At 45.0% G+C, this 18,419-nt stretch overlaps 1 protein-coding gene across 3 annotated transcripts in view; it reads right to left on the bottom strand.

The window, feature by feature from the left end:
- Nucleotides 1-3,374, bottom strand: part of VCAN (versican) — a 100,256-nt gene extending 96,882 nt beyond the window's left edge. For all 3 annotated transcript variants that reach the window (XM_032676016.1, XM_032676017.1, XM_032676018.1), the window contains exon 1: nucleotides 3,111-3,374. The gene's annotated coding sequence lies outside the window, so the exon portion shown is untranslated. The remainder of the gene's footprint in view (nucleotides 1-3,110) is intronic.
- Nucleotides 3,375-18,419: the final 15,045 nt, after the last annotated feature.

Here is an 18,419-nt window from a genome sequence, read left to right as displayed (position 1 = left end):
GGCCGGGTGAGGGGCTCCTCAGTGAGTCTTGGGGTCCACCCAGCACCAGTGCTGAGCTCAAGGGAGGTTGAGAGTGCCCTGCTGCACCTTCTCCACAGCCCCAATCCCATCTGATGGCACTGAGGGGCCATCTGAAGCTGGGAAAGACCCCAGTTCCACATCACTGTCAAATACAGCCCTTCAGGCACTGCTGGCTCCCCTGTCATAGAATCACTGAATAGTTTGGGTTGGAAGAGACCTCAAAGATCATCCCATTCCACCCCCTGCCCTGGGCAGAGACAGCTTCCACTACGCCAGGTTGATCCAAGATCCGTCAAACCAAGCCTTGGACACTTCCAGGGATGGGGTACCCACAGCTACTCTGGGCAACCTCTACCAGGGCCTCAACAGCCTCACAGGGAAGAATTCCTTCCCAGTATCCCATCTAACCCTGCCCTCTGTCAGTTGAAGCCATTCTCCCTTGTCCTTTCACTTCAGGCCCTTGTAAATAGTCTCTCTCCATGTTCCTTGTAGCCCTTTCAGGTACTGTAAGGCCACAACTATGTCACTCCATATCCTTCTCTTCTCCAGGTTGAACAATCCCAACTCTGCCAGGCTTTCCTCACAGTAGAGCTGCTCCATCCCTCTGATCATCTTGGTGCCTCCTCTGGACTCGCCTCAACAGGTCCGTGTCTTCTTCTGCGCCCAGAACCCCAGAGCTGGATGAGGAGTGCGAGGAACACACCAAAACAGAGAAGCCACAGAGTTGTTTGTTGTTTTTTTTTTGTTCGAGGGTATTTCTTTTTAATTATTTTATTACGATGATGATTTGGGTTTTGTAGCTTTTTTTTCGAGGGGATGGGGTGGGAATTTTCCCCTCACAGTGAGGAGCCCGGAGCCCTCGGGCGGGAAAGCGGCGGCCGCTGCGATGCCGCCATTGCCGCCGGGGGGCGCCGCGGTGCCGCCGCCGCGCCCGCCCCGTTCCTCGACAGCAGCCGCGCCACTACACTGGGGTCCTCAAAGCTGGGATCCCTAAAACCGGGACCCCCCCAAACCGGCCCCGAGGACACTCATCCCTGTTACAGCCGCCCCCTGCCCCGGCTGCGCGCCAAGCGGGCTGCGGCATCGGGCCCGCCCCGTCCCGCGCCCCTCCGGCCTCTCCAGCTCCTCATGAGGGAGGAGGAAACTTCCTCTTTCGCTCCGGCTTGTTTAAGAAAAAAAAAAATAAAAAAATAAAAAAATAAAATTAAAAAAAAAAAAGAGAGAGAGAGAGAGAAAAAAACCCGGCACAGAAATAAAGCCAATCCCTAAACCCACCCGACATTCATACTCTCCCATCCTGAGATGGGTCTCAAAGCTCATGCCTAAACTGAAAAAGGAAAAGGGGGGGAAAGAGGGGAAAAGGGGAAGGAGGAAAAGGAAGAAGGAGCATGAAAGGAGAGGCAAAGGGGAAAGAAGAATGGGAAAGAAAGAAGGGGGAAAGGGAAAACAGAGAGGAAAAAGGGAAAAGGGGGGAAAGGGGAAAAGGAAGGGAAAGGGAAAAAGAGAGAGAAAGGGAAAAAGGGAGGGAAGGGAAAAAAGGGGTGGAGGGAAGAAAGGGAGGGGAGGAAAAAAGGGGGGGAGGAGAAAAGGGGGGGAGGAAAAAAAGGGGGGGGAGGTCAAAAAAAGAGACGAAAAGGGGAAAAAAAGGGGGGGGAAGGGGAAAAAGGGGGAGAAGGGGAAAAAAAGGAGGGAAGGATGGGGAAATGGGTGGGTAAAGGGGGAAAACAGGAGAGGGAAGGAGAAAAAAAAAAGAAAAAGCGAAAAAGGGGGGGGGAAGGGGAGAAAAGGAAAAAAAGGGGTAAAAGGGGAAAAATGAGGGGGAGAAAGGGAGGGGACACGGACAAAAAAGGAGAAGAAAAAAGGGGGGAGGGAGAGAGGGAGGAAAGCGGAAAAAACGAGGGAAAGGGGTGAAAAGAAAAAAAAAAAAAGGAGAAGTCGGGGGGGGGGAAGAAAATTTTAAAAAAAGAAAGAAAGAAAGAAAAGCCATCGGGGCTTACTCCCGAGAGCTGGTGCCGGGAGAGAGCGACGGAGAGAGGGTGGCCGAGAAGACGTGACCAGGGGGACAATGAAGGCCGGGACCGCCCTTTGTGTGGGGACGGGGTCGGGGGACGGAGGGAGCTGCAGAGGGTCCCGTCTCTCCGCACACACATACACACACTGCCCCCGCTTCTTCCCGCCGTCCGAACTCCCTCAATTCCCTCCACGATGCTCTCACTTTTCCTTTGTAACACAAAGGCGAGATCCCCGGGAGCGGAGGGGGAAGACAGTGCCCGTACCACAGAGAAGCTGGACGCGGGTCTAAGAGGGGGCGTTTTGCTCCACTGACCTCGCGATCCTCCTCCTCCTCACCCACTGCCTCCCTTTCCGCAGTGAAAATGTGGCTCAGGGGGATACGCTGCTCTCCGGCTCCTTGGGAGAGAGATGCGCAGCACCTCAGCCCCGCTCTGCTCTGCGAGCAGCTTTCCAGGAACATCAGGAGAAGAGATTGAAAGGGGAAAAAAAAAAGGGGGAAGGGGGAGATGGATGGGGGGAGCACACAGGAGCGGAGGAGACCGAGCACACGCTTTTCCCAGCGCTAGAAAAGCCGGTGGCTGAAGGGAAAGGTCCGTTCTGGTAGCTCCTGCCACACGGGCGCTTTGTGTACTTAACATTCAAACGGAGCAACTTCCTCTCGTCTCCCTCCCGAGCCCAAGGTGCGGCTCTGCCTTCCCAGCCATCCAAACCACCAGTACCAACCACTTCTGCCAGGGCTCCCACCCAAAAGCCTTCTATTCCCTAGTTTTCTTTGTTCTCCTTCTTGCACTGGATTTCCTTTTTTTTTTTTTTTTGGTGGGTTCCCGAGCATCCCTCCTTCTCCTCTCCCCTGTGCGTGTCGTTGAACTTACCCCAGGTTGTTTAAATTCACCAATCATCGCTTATTCCCTCCCGCTTAGGATTTGCAGTTCAAACTCTTTGTTGGTACAGCAGTAAAACAATTGTTTTAAATCCCACACTAAGTGTGTGCTGCCAATCATAGGTAAAGAAAAAGGGGGGGGGGGGGAGGAAAAAAAGTACAAAAAACCAACCCGCAATAAAAGAGTTATAGTTACCTTAAAAGGTAGCGTATTGCAGAGATCACAAAAAATCACAACGTGGTGGCTGGGCTAGTCCAGAAATCCCAGTGGCCGCATAAAAGAGTAAATCCCCTCGTTAGCGCTGGAAGGAGCCGATGGATCCGGGGTCTCCCCTTCTCCCAGAGCTCGGTCTTCCCTCCTTCCCTGCCCTCCCGCCAGCGAGCACCTGACTCCCGGCTGCGGAGCCAGGACCGAGCTGTGGGCAAAGGGAGCTCGCCTGCAAGTTCAAATGCGAGTCTCAGCCACCCATCATTATTATATCGTTGTACCGTCAGCGCTGCAGAGGAGGGGCGCTGGCTCGGGGAGAGGAGGGTTCACAGGCTCTGCGAGAGCCTCCCTGCAATTTCCAAAGCTCCCGCAGCTGCTAGGCGCAGGAGAGCCCCCAGCGCCCGCCTGCGCCGAGCGGGGCCCCCCTCTCGGCCCCCTCGGGGCGCCCCCTGCACCCCAGATCCGCAGCGCGACCCGCAGCCCGGTGCGGCGAGACGGGCACTAGCCATCCAGAGAGGGTGCACAGGGCGCATTGTTCCCCAATTAAACAATTAACCGAGAAAAGAATGCAGAGACCTCCTGTACCCTGGCTCCGGAAGCCGGTTGAAATGGGGGAAAGTGACTGGGACTGAAATCCTTTTTTTTCCCCTTTGCCTCCCCAGTCTCAGCGGAGATTGCAATGAAAGAATATATTGGTGCTGGCTCCAAACTTCCCCTGCCGATGCTAATTCACAGGCAGCCTTGCATAGGCAGCCTCCTGAGCCAAGTTTCTCCACCCTAGCTTTATGCATCTCCAGCCATTTTTCTTTCTTTTTTTTTCTTTTTTTTTTTTTTTTTTTTTTTTTTTTTGATTAGACTCTGCTTTTGCTGTCCAGACCTCTCAGAGATGAAGTCATAAGCAGAATTCTAAACCACCCTCTTACAAGGGACTTTCACCAGGGACCCTTTAATAAAGGGTCTTCTGTCCTCTCCAGGCAGCTCCTGTCCCAAAATGTTCCTGTCTCAGTCTGTGGGAGACGCTTAAGGCACCCTCTCAAAACACTGGCAGGAGAGGTGCCTCTGGCATGTGCCTTCTCAGACCACTGGATGCCACAAGCCCCCCTCCTCCAGGAAGGTGTAAAGCCAGAAAAGAAAACCCTGGACGAATAGGTGTGTCTGATCACACTGCTCTGGGCACATCTTTGGCAGCCCCAGGTACAACTGGAAGAGGTAGAGGAGGAGTTTTCCTTCAGCGCCATTTGCTGTCACTGTTCCAGCTGGTCTGGCCCCAGACATACGCTGACAGTGGATTTCAGACAATCCCAAAGCCCTCGTTTCCAAAGGCAGACCTCCATTGCCAAGTTAGAGGAGCTGCAGGTGGAAAGATGACAGACAAACAGGGGGAAATGGAGACCTGGAGGCTTAAACCAGACAAGGTTTGTGTGAGCTATGGAGATGGAGTGCTGGGTGAAATGCTTATCTCACCTTGCAAAGCTTGTTGATCTTTCTGCCTTGAATAGGGTGAACCCACATCTGGTTACTTGGGGTGCTGGAGAGAGGCTGCTCCCCTTCTCCCAAGACAGTGCAGGAGCCCTCTTCACCATTGCCAGCCCCCACCAGCACCAGTCCCTCCAATTCCCCATGTATGGATGAGACCCTACATGGCACGTGTTCCTCCTGTGCACTGGTCTTGCCCCATGTTGGGATGCAGGTTTCTCAATCCTTGAACCTTGTGTGGTGGAAGAGCTGACAGAAATACAATTCTTTGCTTTCAAACAGGCACTATAAAGAGTTGCAGGCACATTTTTGAGAGGGTTTGATACAAATTCACACAAAGGCTTTGCAGTTCCTGTTTTTGCCAGCCTGGCCTTCTCTGCCTTGCCATGTGCAGTGTCACTGCTGAGACGGTACACACTTCCTCTGCACAATGTTGTGATGAAAGGAGAACACTTTACATGGAATCTCTCCCACATTGATTCAAACAAGCCTCTTCTGCTCTCCCAGACATAAGGGGTCTGTGTGAGACACACTTTTAAGGCACTGTTCCCTCTCCCTACACAGTCTTAGCCTTCTCAGGCTGCAGACAAACCCTTTGAGGATATGTGCATAAGGCAGGAAACTCTCTGGACTTCTCCTGTCCTTTGCACCAATTCTCTTTTCTGGATGAAGAAGTGGGAGACCATCCTGCCACCATCCCAATCCTCTGGAAAGGACAACAGGACATACCCCATAGCATTGGGTATCTACCTATCTCCAGGCCACCCTCAAAGACAAATGATGAACTTGTAAATGACCAGGCATCACAGTCAAATGAAGTTGCCCCTCTATCCTTCACCATCCGCCCCAACTTTCCAGCTTGTTCTCACTCACTCCTTGCCTTGGCTTCAGGCAGGATGGGTGTCCTCTGATGGAGCAGAAGCCACCTCTGCAGCCCTGGTCTTGCTTCTCCATCATCTCTTCACTCATGTCTACTGGAGACAGAACAACTGCTCCTGGCAAAGGATGGGAAGAGATGATTCTGCTGCCCCCACTCTGTGAAGATCCATGCTCTGCCGAAGAGCGACTGCCCCAGGTGCCAGCAGCACAACCCCGAGAGGAGAAGTTGGACCTGTCTCTTCTCACCGGGACATGCACTGTTCTGGGGGTCCAGCTGAATTGCTGACCAACCTTCCTGGGAATGAGGAGACAGCATGACCAGAAATTTGGGGAGGGGGTAGGGCGGGGTGGTGGGGGCTGTTCTCTACCTACAGACACCTACAGGCACCACCAAGAAGCAACGAGGAGTTAAACCCCGGGGCTAACCCAGCCTTGCTGCTGGCACATCTTTCTTTTCTTTTTCTTTTTGTTGTTGTTGTTGGGTTTGTTGGGGTTTTTTTCTCCACAATAGAAAAGAAAATAGATTATTTTTCTAAAAAGAAAAGACCCTTCAGCCCTTCCCTTTTCTCTCCCTCCCCATGCCTGCAGGAGCCCTGATGAAAACTGACTGGCCAAGCTGCTAGATTTCGGAGCTGGGAAGAAAGCAGAGGATGCAGAAACCACCCCCTTCCCCCTTCCCATCCCGCCCCACCGCCTTCCTCGTTCTCCTCTTCCTCCTCTCCCCCCAGAGGAGCTCCTGGAGCCCCCTTTCCAGAGGGGAAAAGCGAGGGGAGCACAAGGAGACGAGCCAGACGGGGAGCTCTGTGTTTCCCCCGTGCCCCCCACCCCTTCACTTCGCGGTGGGATGGGGGTTTCTGCGCAGTGGGGTGGGGGGCGATGCGGAGGGAGTGAAGGTGGTAGCGGGGCTTCCCTTTCCTTGTGCTCACCCACTCTGATGGGTTACACCGGAGACCCTCGGGGCTTTCAAGAAGGACTGAGGAAAGTGAAGAGCTGATCAAGCTGCAAAAACAGACCTCTGCAACCTCCCGGTGTTTTCGTCCCACTTTATTTAACTCTCCCCGTCTTCCTCCAGAGCCAAGGTTTCTGCACTGAACCAAGAAACTGTCTAGAAAGGGGATCTCCTTTCCTCCTCTCAGAGAGACCACTCAGGCTGCCTCCATGGATTTTGTCAGAGGTCCGAAACATTGTCTGACTTACTGCGAATGTCAGATATTTTGCTTTGTAAATATTTTAGGAAAAGTAGAAACAGTAAACCTTTCCTCCGGCTGCCAAATATCTCCCATGACAAATCATTGTTTTCAGATGTTCAGATTTGTGTGAGAAAACCCAAGAAAAGGGAAAATGTTTAGGCTTTGTCTGCATCCTAAAGCAATATCACTGGAGAAAAAAAAATAATCCTGCTAGCTACATGGTAGTCCAGAGATGAAGAAAAAATTCTATTTTCATTACACACTTTTTAAGCATAGGTTTTATGTTACGGGCTCAACAATGACTATAATTTTAAATGTGAAACATAGACCCTAAATGGTTCTTTATGAGAAACCATTGTTTTGAAATATCTGAAATTAATTAGACCATGGCTACAGCCAATGTGCAAATATCAAACCGAACATCTGTGGAAAAAAAAAAGCTTCCCATCACTTGAAAGAATACTGTGAGTCTAAAACACAGTCTCTCAAGGAAAAACTAATCTGTCTGGCATAGGTTCTCTTAAGCCATCTTTTGTGGCTTCACAATCACCTTTTCTTTGTCTTTTCTGTACTTTTTTCCTCCTTTTTTTTCCTCTTAAGCCACTGTATGTGAAAAACCTTAGGTAAAAGTAAAGGGAATAATTAATGTAATTTAGGTGCCAGCAGCACTAAGGTCAGTTTAGGCAAATCAAAGATCCTTGCAAAGTTATTCCACTTTTAAGGGGCCACTAGATCTGAAGGTCCAGCTTCCCATTCCCATCTCCTTGTAAAGGGCTGTGCCATGCCAGCTGTGCTGAAAAACAGTCCACTGACCCAATTTTCCCCTTTCAGAGGTACAGAACCATCGGTTGCTTCCTGATTCTGCAGTGATTCAGTTATCTAAACCCCAGTGTGCTTTCAGAAACCACAAAATCTTTTGAAACAATAGACTTCTGCAAGTTCTCGGATTCCGTGTTTAAGAAAAGCTTTTCCCAGTCCTTCTCTTTCCTACTCTTTGAGTCAAATGTGTTTTCAGAGGCAAATTAAAACTCTTCAGAGGACTCAATCTTAGCAGCAGCAGTAACCATAGTGTGTATATAACCACTTTCTCAAATGAAACACTTGATGGCTTATGTCAATGTTTCTTTTGTGGCAAAACCCTTCTCCATCTATTTTTGCTCCATGTTTCTTCAGCGGAGGGGAGAGCACTCAGCTATGAATAGAGTGTTTCATTTGGTAACAGAATAAGCCACAATTGATGGTTAGGTATTATTTCTGCATTAAATGTAAAGATGCAGACACGGCATTATCTACCCTGAGATAGTGTGTTTCCAGGACAGGGTTTATCAGGAGTAGGTCCAGGCTTTCAGCAGCACTGGGTGGTGGCAAAGACAATGGTATGTTTTCCTCCTGTGTTTCGGTGCTGCCTTCTTTTCTGCTGCAATGTTTCTGCCCTGACTCCAAGGACAAGAGGCTAGACTGGGATGTTTTTTGTTCCCACGGCTAATCCCCTCAAAACCTTTGTCAGAAGGCTCTGGTGGTGTTTGGTTCTGCCTGGTGTAAGCCAAAATATCAGGCTCTGTCTTCAAGTCAAGCTGAAAAAGCAGTCTGCATCACACAGCCAGATCTGACTCCTTGAAGAATGGTTGCTTTGTAATTTTGGGCAGGAGTTGTCAGTGTGGGTAGGTCACCACCAAGGTCTTTCTCAGTGTTGATCCCTTTGAGGACCAAACAGGACAAGGCAAGAAAGGGGGAAAGAAACTAAGAAACTTATCAGCACAGGATGCCCTGAGCCATAGTCAAGTGTTGTTCTAATCCATAGTGTCCTGGGCTTTCTCTGATAAACTCCATCCTGGGCATGCATTATTTTTGTTTTGATAACTCTGTGGTTGGATCATAAGCTTTAGTGAAGAAGTAACACTGAATAATCAAATGCAGGTTTGTTCTCTTGCTGTTACCAAAACAAATGAGTCTTTTGTACTCTTTTTAATTTATTTTTTTCCTTTATGATATGAAGGTACCACCATTGTGCAAAGAATAAACTCTCTGGGTCTGGTTCCACACTGACAGGGCAAACTCTTAAAATGGATTAAGAGAGATTTTCTTAACTAATCTTTTCTTCCTGGGCCTTCTCATCTTTGGCTAAAGGAATAACAAACATTCGCAATGTGATTAATCCAAAGCCCACTGAAGTCACTGGAAAGATCCTCCTGATTCCACAAGTGTCAGTCAACAGTTTCTTCTCCCTTGACGTGTGTGCAGGGGAATCAAAGAAATGATATAGATCAGAAAGACCCTAAAGAGTCAAGGAAAGGGAGCATTCAGGCTTTTTCATCATCCTCCATCGTGTAGGAAAATCTCTATTTTTCTACCCTGGAGACATATTTTTGCAGATCAAAACAGAAAGGTGGAAACTTGGTAGCTGTTAGCAGGCAAGGAAAGATTAAAAGATCCATGTCTACAGGAAGAGTCATAACCCATCATGAAACAAAGAGTGTAAATAGGCTGAAAGATCTGATCCAGGCCTATTCCTCGAATCTTATGTCTTTTGGCTGGCTCTCAGACATGGGTAGGATAGCATCTGTGATAACATCATTTAAAATAAGTAATAAACATATAAACAAACAAACACACAAAGTGGGCTAGTGGGGTCTGCAAATACTTCTTGCACAATTTGCAAGATTCTTGGAGTAGTAGCAAATATTTGTCTCCCAAAAAACTTATCACTAGGAAGTAATAATTTTTTTTCAGTGGGGAGAGGATGGGTATAAAAGCAGAGAGAAGTATTTGGTTACCCCCTGTTGAAAACTTTACTCTGTTGAACGTTGCTCTCATTTTTAATGCTTTTCTATTATTATTTTTCTGAATGTCCTCTGTTTTTTAATGTACTTTTAAAATTTTTATTTTGAAGGCCTCAAAGCAGGAAATGTAGTACCTACAAAGTTCATTTCCCCTTAACACAGAACATGAATCACGGTTGTAGCAGAGAAAAGTTTGGAAAGAAGAAGCAAATTCACCCGAAGACCCAAACAGCAAATAAAAATAATCAGTGACAGAAAAAAAACCCCAAAGACAGCTCCCCAGGTGAGCCCTGAAGGCCAGGCATCAGGCAGTACTGCTAAAATGCCTCTGCAGACTAAACCAGGGCACTCTGCCCAAGGAGCGTCAAGCTCCATGTTCCCCCCACACCATCCCGAGCTCTCCTCTGTGACCAGGTATCCTCAGGGCTGTCACCAAGGATTCCTCATCAATTTTTGTGAAGACATATGACATTTTTATCCTCCATCTGCTGAAGGAAGGAAATGTTTCTGGTGTCCAGATATTCAGTGAAAGGTTTTCTCTGTTGCGGTGAGCAGAGTCTCCCAGGATGAGGGAGAATGGGAACAATAACATTGGCTGTAGGAGTTAAAAGATGTCCTTTTTACTATAAAATCAGACAGAAATAGCAGAAACTTTGTGACATTTTTCTGTACTAATGCAAGTGGACCTACTACTGCTGTTAGCCTGGTGCCAAAGTGCAACGGAGGGTCCTCTCTTCACCCGGCTGAGCACAGGCTTTCAGCAGGTGGCCCCAGAGGGTGACATTTCTATGCCCAGAGTGCTTAGATAGTAGCTCCTGCTATCTCTTTGGAGTGGTGAGTTTGCAAACAGGGTCAGTGGTGTGCTCTGGAGCAGATAAGGAGCTCTCACACTGGGGGCATGAGCTCCCCTGAGATTCTAAAACCTGCTGCCATATGGATGTTTTGTAATGGCTGCTGGTCCTTCCTGCTGGCTCTGTGAGCCAAGAAACATGGAGCTGTGTGGCACCATAAATATAGATAAACCACTTGCCTGGTAACTTATTTTGAGGGATGGGAGGGGGTCAGGTCTGTGTAGAATGGGAGATGATATGTTTTTTTTCTTGCCTCTGGCCTCAGCTACATAATTGCACATATCATTACAAGAAAAGCCATTTAAGAAGGAGCTGTTTAATCACCTTCTTATTTTTGTTTTCTTCCTCTGGTTCAAATGCATAAGGTATACAGGAAGGCATGTTTTTTGAAAGTTTCCACTGCAACCAGTAGCATCCCCAGTTTCACAGCTTCTGTGTCTTGCCCATTACCAGCATTGTAGGATATTGCACTTATTTAGGATACTGCACTTATTTGTGTTCGATGGGTCAAACAGCTCACCTTTGAAGATGGTTATGGCCAGGCTGCTACAACAAAGCTCTCTGAAGCACAGCAACCTCCCCTCTTCCAGTTTTAGCACTGCAGACCCAGGACAGTCTGAGGACAGAAACGGTCTCCCCGACATGTTCCAGGGAGGCAGCTGTAAGCAGCTTGGGGTGGTAGGGTCTTCCTGCTTCTATGCTTCTGTAAAAGCAAATTTGAGGAGCCTTTGGGACAACAGAGACTGAGATTTGACTTGGCAGCAGCAAGGTAAAGCTCACAGAGGGATAGTGTGGCCTGATGGCAGGAGCTGCCTTGCACAGCTGCCCAGGCAGAGGAAAAGGGGGCTGAGGAGCAGCAAGATGCCATGAAAACAGCAGAAACCAGGGGACAATCCAGCTGAAGGAGGATGAGTGTCAAAATAAACTCCACAGAGCAACAAAAGGCAGGGGGAAATAAGTGTTTGTTTTTCTCCCTGTTTGCTTTTTAATGAAAGTGGGCAGGCGAGTGTTTGAGGGTTGTTAGCATTTCTTGCTGACCTGCAGCTGGCACATTTTTCACCCACTTCTGTCAGAATTTATTTGAGTTTGGTACTGAACGCTGATCAGACTTTGCCCCTTGCTTTACTTAGGCTTGGAATTGCTTATACAGCAAACACTCTCTACTAAGTTTCTCATTAATCCACTTCTTTGTTGAGGTTTCCTAGAGCAATTCCTATTTGGTAAACTAAACAGAATTAAGAGGAATGCATCTGCAGTGGGAATATCCATCTTGAGTGTCTAGGACCTATTGTCCCAGTTAAATTAGACTAGGAGTCCTCCCCTGTTTGTCTGGAGCCACAATTCCCATTGGCACTTGATAAACCATTAATAGGCTGTATTATTCCGGGGTGTTTAGCAGTTTTGGGACTACAGCAGCGCGGAATATGGGACGCAGGATGCGCTTCCGCGGCGCGGTCCACTAGGTGGCACTTCCCTTCTTACAAATTACAGTAATTAATGCGAACATCTGACACAGCTGATGAACATTGCCCACATTATTTAATCGGCTACAGATAATGGAAGCTGATGCACAATATTTTGTTTTAAGCACACAACTGATGAATATTTTCCGCCTTGGCTTCTTATCTCCGCTTTTTTTTTTTCAGATGCTGGAGGCTCACAATGATTTCTTTGCCTCTGTTGAAACTTCTCAGCCTCCTACATGTGTGTAAAGTTGGATCTCTTCCTCCAGAGATAGTCGTTGTTATTGAAAACAGACAATTTTCATTCCCAATTCATTCCATCTTTGTTGCCTTGGTATCAGACTCCACCAATGCGACACGAAGAAAGGATAAGACAGGAAAGTCAATGTGGGCCTTCCAAGCTACTCCTTTCACAGCAGCCACAGGGAAAATTTAAAATGAGAGAAAACTTCACAGTTCAGCCTAAGAAAATGTACACTTTCTTTATATATACATTACAAAAAAAAAAAAAAAAAAAAGGTAGTGCCAGGTTTTACTGTGGATTGTATGACACTTCGCTTCGTGCTTTAGGTTTCCATAAAGCCCGCTTTGGGTCAAACCAATTTTTTGGCAGAAAACCAGGCACAACTAAGAGCTTCATATAGCTTCCATCTGAAAACATAAATCAAGCAGCAGGCTCAAGGACAGCTCTGCCAAGGTTTTCTGAATCTCCTGGCCCCAGACAGTGGGGCTTTCAGTGGATGTAGCCTGATACACAGCACCGGCTATGATATGAAGATATGTAGTTTGCTTGCTTTGCAGAATATCTGGGTGAGAGGAGAGAAGGTAAGATAAGTGAAATGTGGCTTTTTCCAGGGCCCAGGAGCTGCCCCCAGCTGCCCAGTTGCTGGTGAACAGTGGGCTCTTTTACATACCTTAGCGGAAGCATGTGGCATGCAAATGGAAAAAGGGGATGAAGGGATTTAAACGTACATATGTTTTTAAAGTGTGCACCAATGTATTTATACTGTATCATCTGTGATGCAACCAGACATCCATTCATACCTATACACTCCCATTGCCCCTTTTACTTCTTACCCATTCATCTTCGTTAGCTCCTTTTTTTTTTTTTTTTTTTTTTTTTGTGAACTTGTAGCTTTGGACTTTGCAAGATTCGATTTTGCCAAGACTTGCATGTTTTTTTTACCCAGCCCCTTCCCTCTGTGTTTAGCTCTGTTAGTTATTCTCATGCTGTCACGTAAGAATTGAGAACTTTGTTTGCAGGGCAGGGTCTGTATATTTTTTTCTATGAAGTGTCTTGAGATGTTCAGTTTCACACAGGTATTTATGTTTTTTAAAAATGGAATGAGAAGACAAAATTCCTTATTTGTGGAATCATGTGACAAGCTCTCACATGCTTAAAGCAACACAAAAGGAGGCTTGAAAATTTGCTCACTTTGATGTAATTTTGATTTCGTGCTCTGAAAGTCTAGTGGCTTCTAGCAAAACTCTCCACATCGCGTAACCTCTGCTCCCTGCAATCATTTCACTCCGATTCACAGAGGGACGGATTGTTCCTGCCCCTGAGTATCCCCCAGGATTAATGCCTTTAAAAACTTCCCGACGTATTCCAGCCAATTCTGCTCCTTTCAGCATCTCACTGAAGACTTTCACTGCACCACTTTGTACCACAGATTCAGTGCCTTATTAACAAACTCCAGCTATGTCATGGCAGCCACTCATTGCAATAGTGGCCTTATATGCAGCCCAGGTGTGCAAGATGGGGGGGGGAATAAGGATAAATGCCCAGTGCAAAATGCTGGATGGATAAAAGGTGAGAGAATTTTTATACTTACAATATTTCAAAGTTGGCAAGAAAAAGCGTGTTCCAGTTTGTGAATACAGGGATGAAGCCAAGGGATCCAGCATTGTTGAAATCCCTGGGAAGTGATCTGGGAACTGCATCAGCAGACTCTCCAGAGAAGTGCCTTGGAGCCAGTGGAGGTCCTAGAGCCCTGTTAGCCTCTGGTAAACCTGGTGTACTTATCAGCAGCAACTGGAGAGATCTTTCTACGGAGCTTTGTTTCTCCTTGAAGAGTTTGTCCAGACTCTTCTGTTCATACATGTCTTCCTTGAATGTGTAACTACTTCCTTCCAGGGCCTCTCCTTTCCTTGAGCAAACACTCCCTCCCTTTTGACCCAAAATCCAAGAAAATTCTGACTTTTGGGTGGTGTTTTAGGTCCCACACACCAATCTTCACTCTATCTCATGCACTGGTGGAGAACAGGATCTGAGGTCATGTCAACATCTATTTTCACAGGATGGGACTTCAAATCCCTGCTACTCCCTGAATGGCTGATTGTGTCCCAGGAGCACTCATCAGCAATAGTTCTGTTCCTGAAATCATAATCACTTCCAACAGCACAAGGGAGATTGAATCATGGGTGCTAATACTGCCGCTGCACATATCTGCTCGACAATTCTTTTTCCTCCTAATTAAATTACACAACTGTGAAACTAAAGATAGGAGGAGCTGAACAGAGCAAACACAGGAAGAAAAGATTTGTACATTCATTGCTTTGTGTTAAAACTTTGTGCAGAAGCTTTTGTTTTGATGTAGGAATGTAGTTAATTTCATCTCAAAAAAGAAAGCTAAGCAAATAAAGCACTTTTCTTAAGCAGGGAAGTTGAGGAAATATTTAAACTCTTACATATTCCTTTACAGATAAATTAAGGAGCTAGATCAAAAATGTCCCCAAGATATAAAGTAATAATAAGCTATTCACTATGGTTAGGGTCATAATACCTGTGGGATATATAGGTGTCATCCATAAGAGTTCCCCAGCACTGTCCTGCTCTAGGAATGAATTAACTATCCAACTATAGATGACCCTCAGGCCCTGAAAAGCTACAAAAATACTCATTAACTGAAAATAGACTGATAGTAACCTTCATTATATGGATAGAAATACCTTGCTTGGAAGCCTCGACATAATTTTTGCATAAGAATTAGTGGTTCATGCAGAAAAATAAGAGAAAAGTTCCAAATCAAGAAAAAAATGGTTGTTTCTTTTGGTTTTCAGTATTCATTGTTTCATAGGAAGGTGCTCCTGCAACTACTCCCAAGGAGCCCTCACAGTCTTAACCACTGAATTTTTTTGATTTCCCAAAGTATTAAGTGGATTCTTAAGATTTAATTTGCAATTTTTGCTTGTGGGGTGCATATATGTAAACACATAGTTAGAACGTATCCATATACTTTAACCACATTTTCATTGTTTTTATTGCTGTTGTATTGGTTATTATTAGATTTTATTTTTTAGACTAGACCAACCCTTTGAATGAAGAAAATATTGGAGGTATTTTTATCTCTTGTTTCTTTTTAGAATATATACCTAGTCTGGAATCTTTTGACTTTCCTCAGGAATCTTCTGCCGAGCTTTGAAGAGCTTTATGTTCTGGCATGTTCAGTAAAAAAGTCAAACAAAAGGAATATGTTGACTGTGTTTATGCTTCTATAAAAGGAAACCTGAAAGTATTTCAGTAGAAAAATGCTATCTTTCCTAAATGCATATTCTCATGACCAGACATTTAAGCCTCCCCAGAAGCCTGCAATACGCTGGTCACTTAATATCAAAATTAATTTAACAGACTCAGGTAGGACACCCAATTTGTGTGAGTTCATGCACCCACACATACACCACAAACTCCACCTGTCAAGAGAATTCCCTAGGTTTTGTTATTCTGTGACTATCACCCTTCGGAAAAAAAAAAAAAAGTATATTAGCATTGAGTTCAGGGGCTTAGTTCAGAGCTCTGAGTTTGTCAGATGAAAGCTGAGCCCTGGTTTGACTTGGGCTGGCTTTGAAGAAGGAAGAGATAAGGCAGTATTAATCTAAGTGAGCAGTTCTTTTTGCCTGAAGGGAGAGATCTGGAGCTCCTTCAGGAGGCCAGAGACCACCTGGGCATTCATCCTATTGGCCCACAAATCAGCGTGTTAATAGTTTGTGTACAATAGCCTGTCAGAAAGAGCAGGAGGCACCTTTAGTGCTTCTACAAAACAGTCAGGAACTGATTTATTTTGTCCCCAGGACAGGAAAAGTAGATATTATTTTTAACTCAGAGCCATATAGCCCTATGCAATAATTTCTTGATAATTTGTGTGATTAGATGTGGGTAATCATACAAATACAATTTTGTGTATACAGCTGAAGTGCTTTTCTGGATGGAAGATTATGAAAGGAAATTGATGTAAGCGCAGTTGCAGCAGCTTTGTGGACACAACCAGTGTTGATGATTGATTCAGGAAAATTGTCACAATTTTAGACTGAAATTTTCACTTTGGGATGTGGGGCTGTGCATTGCCATCTGCTCAGAGGAGAGATAGGAGCAGATTCCAGAGACTCAAGCCACAGTGTTCATGCAAGGACTGGCCCAAAACAGGTAAGGTCAGAGTGGAGAAGCTGTGACTCAAATGCACCAGCACCACAATTCCTTGGTGTGTAGCATAAAGGACTTCAGTTCCACCACAGATCATGTGTCCTTCACAAGGATTTGATATTAGAGACCTTCTGCTTATGTATTACCCATATATTAACATTTCTACCACCATGCACCCAGTCAGACAAGAATGTTTTTCATATTCCTAACTTGAAAAAGTGCTCCCACATACAGAGCAATTCCATTATTGGGTCCCAGATAGCAAATGAAAGATCTTACAGAAAAAGACTTACACAATGACCTATTCACCTTAAAATTTGTACAGGCAGCCCCCTTTTTTAGAGCAACAGATACTCCATCAGAAATCAGACAAACTACAAAAGAGTAGATATTTTAATATTGCAGCCATTTCTACTTTGGTATGAGGAATCATTCAATAAATCTTAACATTCATTCACAAAAACCTTTCAAATTACTCATCTCTCACTTATACCCATACTAGCATGAAATAGGTGACCTATCTCCATGGACAAAATCTAAGTGATAAATATTCAGTATCTTTGTAAATTGTAGAAATACAGAAATTGATACAGTATAAAACACACCTCACCAGTCTAACACAAAGAAATCAAGACCATATTTGTGCATACTTTGGTCATATTTATGCATACATAACCAGTGTTCTCTTCTCTTTGCACAATGTGTGATTTCACCTTTATTCTTTGTCACACCAAGTCTGTCCTGTAGACCCCTGGCATGACTTCATGGAGGTGCCACTCCCATGGCATGTCATGGCAAAGAAGTAAAAAGGCTGCCAAAAAAGGATGAGGGAAACAGCCCAGGTCCTGATGAGCAAAACCAGCCTTTAGTGATTCCTTCTCTGCAGACTTTGAGTGCTGAACATCAGCACACAGGGGCTGAAGTTTCTGGTTTTTCCCTATTTATGCCGGTTTTATAATTAGCCTCACATACCACTTATGGAAAAGTCTTAGGTATACTTATGTAGAATGTCCATAAAACAAATAACACAAAGAGTTTAGTGTGTACTGTTCAAAGAAGTGTTATTGCTATCTTTCTAACATCTATCATTTTCCACTGATTTACCATGAAAATTCAAAGCAAATGGGTTTGCTACACAAAGTGCTAGCACTTTCAGCTGCTGAAGAGTCATTTTAAAGCTGGAAATGTTACAAGCGGGGGACATTACAAATGAACATTTCAGTGCTCTCTTTTCTAACCTGAAGAGGAAAATAAGTTCAGCAATCATAAATTTCCTCTTTCTATCGTTGTTAGAAATTTCTCTGCCTACAGCCCAGTCAACAGCAATTCAGTTGTGATTCATGGTTATAAAGCCTAAATTATGACAAAAGGAGTCATAAATTGCAGGAATTATTTTCCTTTAAAGATGATGGAGTATCTACTCTGACCAGAAGGCTTTTAATCTATTATATTTCTTAAATAAATATGCCTGAGCAACTAATCACTTGCTATTAGCACTCTCCTATGACCACTTTAACTAACACAACACTGTATCACTTAAATAAACTGGCAATACGCACAGGGTAAATTTATGAGTCTTAATTTCTCAGCTCACACTTGTCTCTCTTGTATGTAAAACAAATACCAGAATGTAGCTGTTGGCCAGTGTTTGTAGAATCCATTTGTTTCATATTTTGAGAGCAACTATAATATTTGTCAGCCAGTTTTGCCTTGAATTTTTTGCATGGTAAAAAAAAGCAAACCCCTCCCCCCAAACCAGCTAAACCCAACTAACTAAAAAGGTAATAGAAATGCCTTTGGATAATATGGTAGCACTGGAAATATTTCTAAAATTTTCACTTTATCATGTTATCTATATTGTTTTTTCAGTGGAAGAGGTTATGGATAGTGCCAGAAAAAGTTCTGCCCAAATTGGCAGACGTCCACTAGACAGAAGTCAAGTACCCAAATTCCAGTGGTTTGCCACCAAGAAGGTGCCCAAGCAGGTCACATTTAAACTGGTGTAATAAACATGGGATATCCAGCAACTGGTGTCAGTCAATGCAAGTTATACATCAGGATATTTAAAAAAACCACAATAACCTGTTTCAATATAAAAACAACAGATGAAAAGTTTAGCATAAAAAAACTTATTATTTGCTGATGGTAAAAGATTTAACTTTTAGGGCAATTCTTCATCAAAGATGACCTCACGTCTGCAGCAGTTTCTTTGCTTTGCCTTTCCTAAATATGTACAGA

Source organism: Chiroxiphia lanceolata, chromosome Z (assembly GCF_009829145.1).
Source record: "Chiroxiphia lanceolata isolate bChiLan1 chromosome Z, bChiLan1.pri, whole genome shotgun sequence".
Lineage (NCBI taxonomy): Eukaryota > Metazoa > Chordata > Aves > Passeriformes > Pipridae > Chiroxiphia > Chiroxiphia lanceolata.
This window is presented reverse-complemented; position numbering and strand designations above follow the sequence as displayed.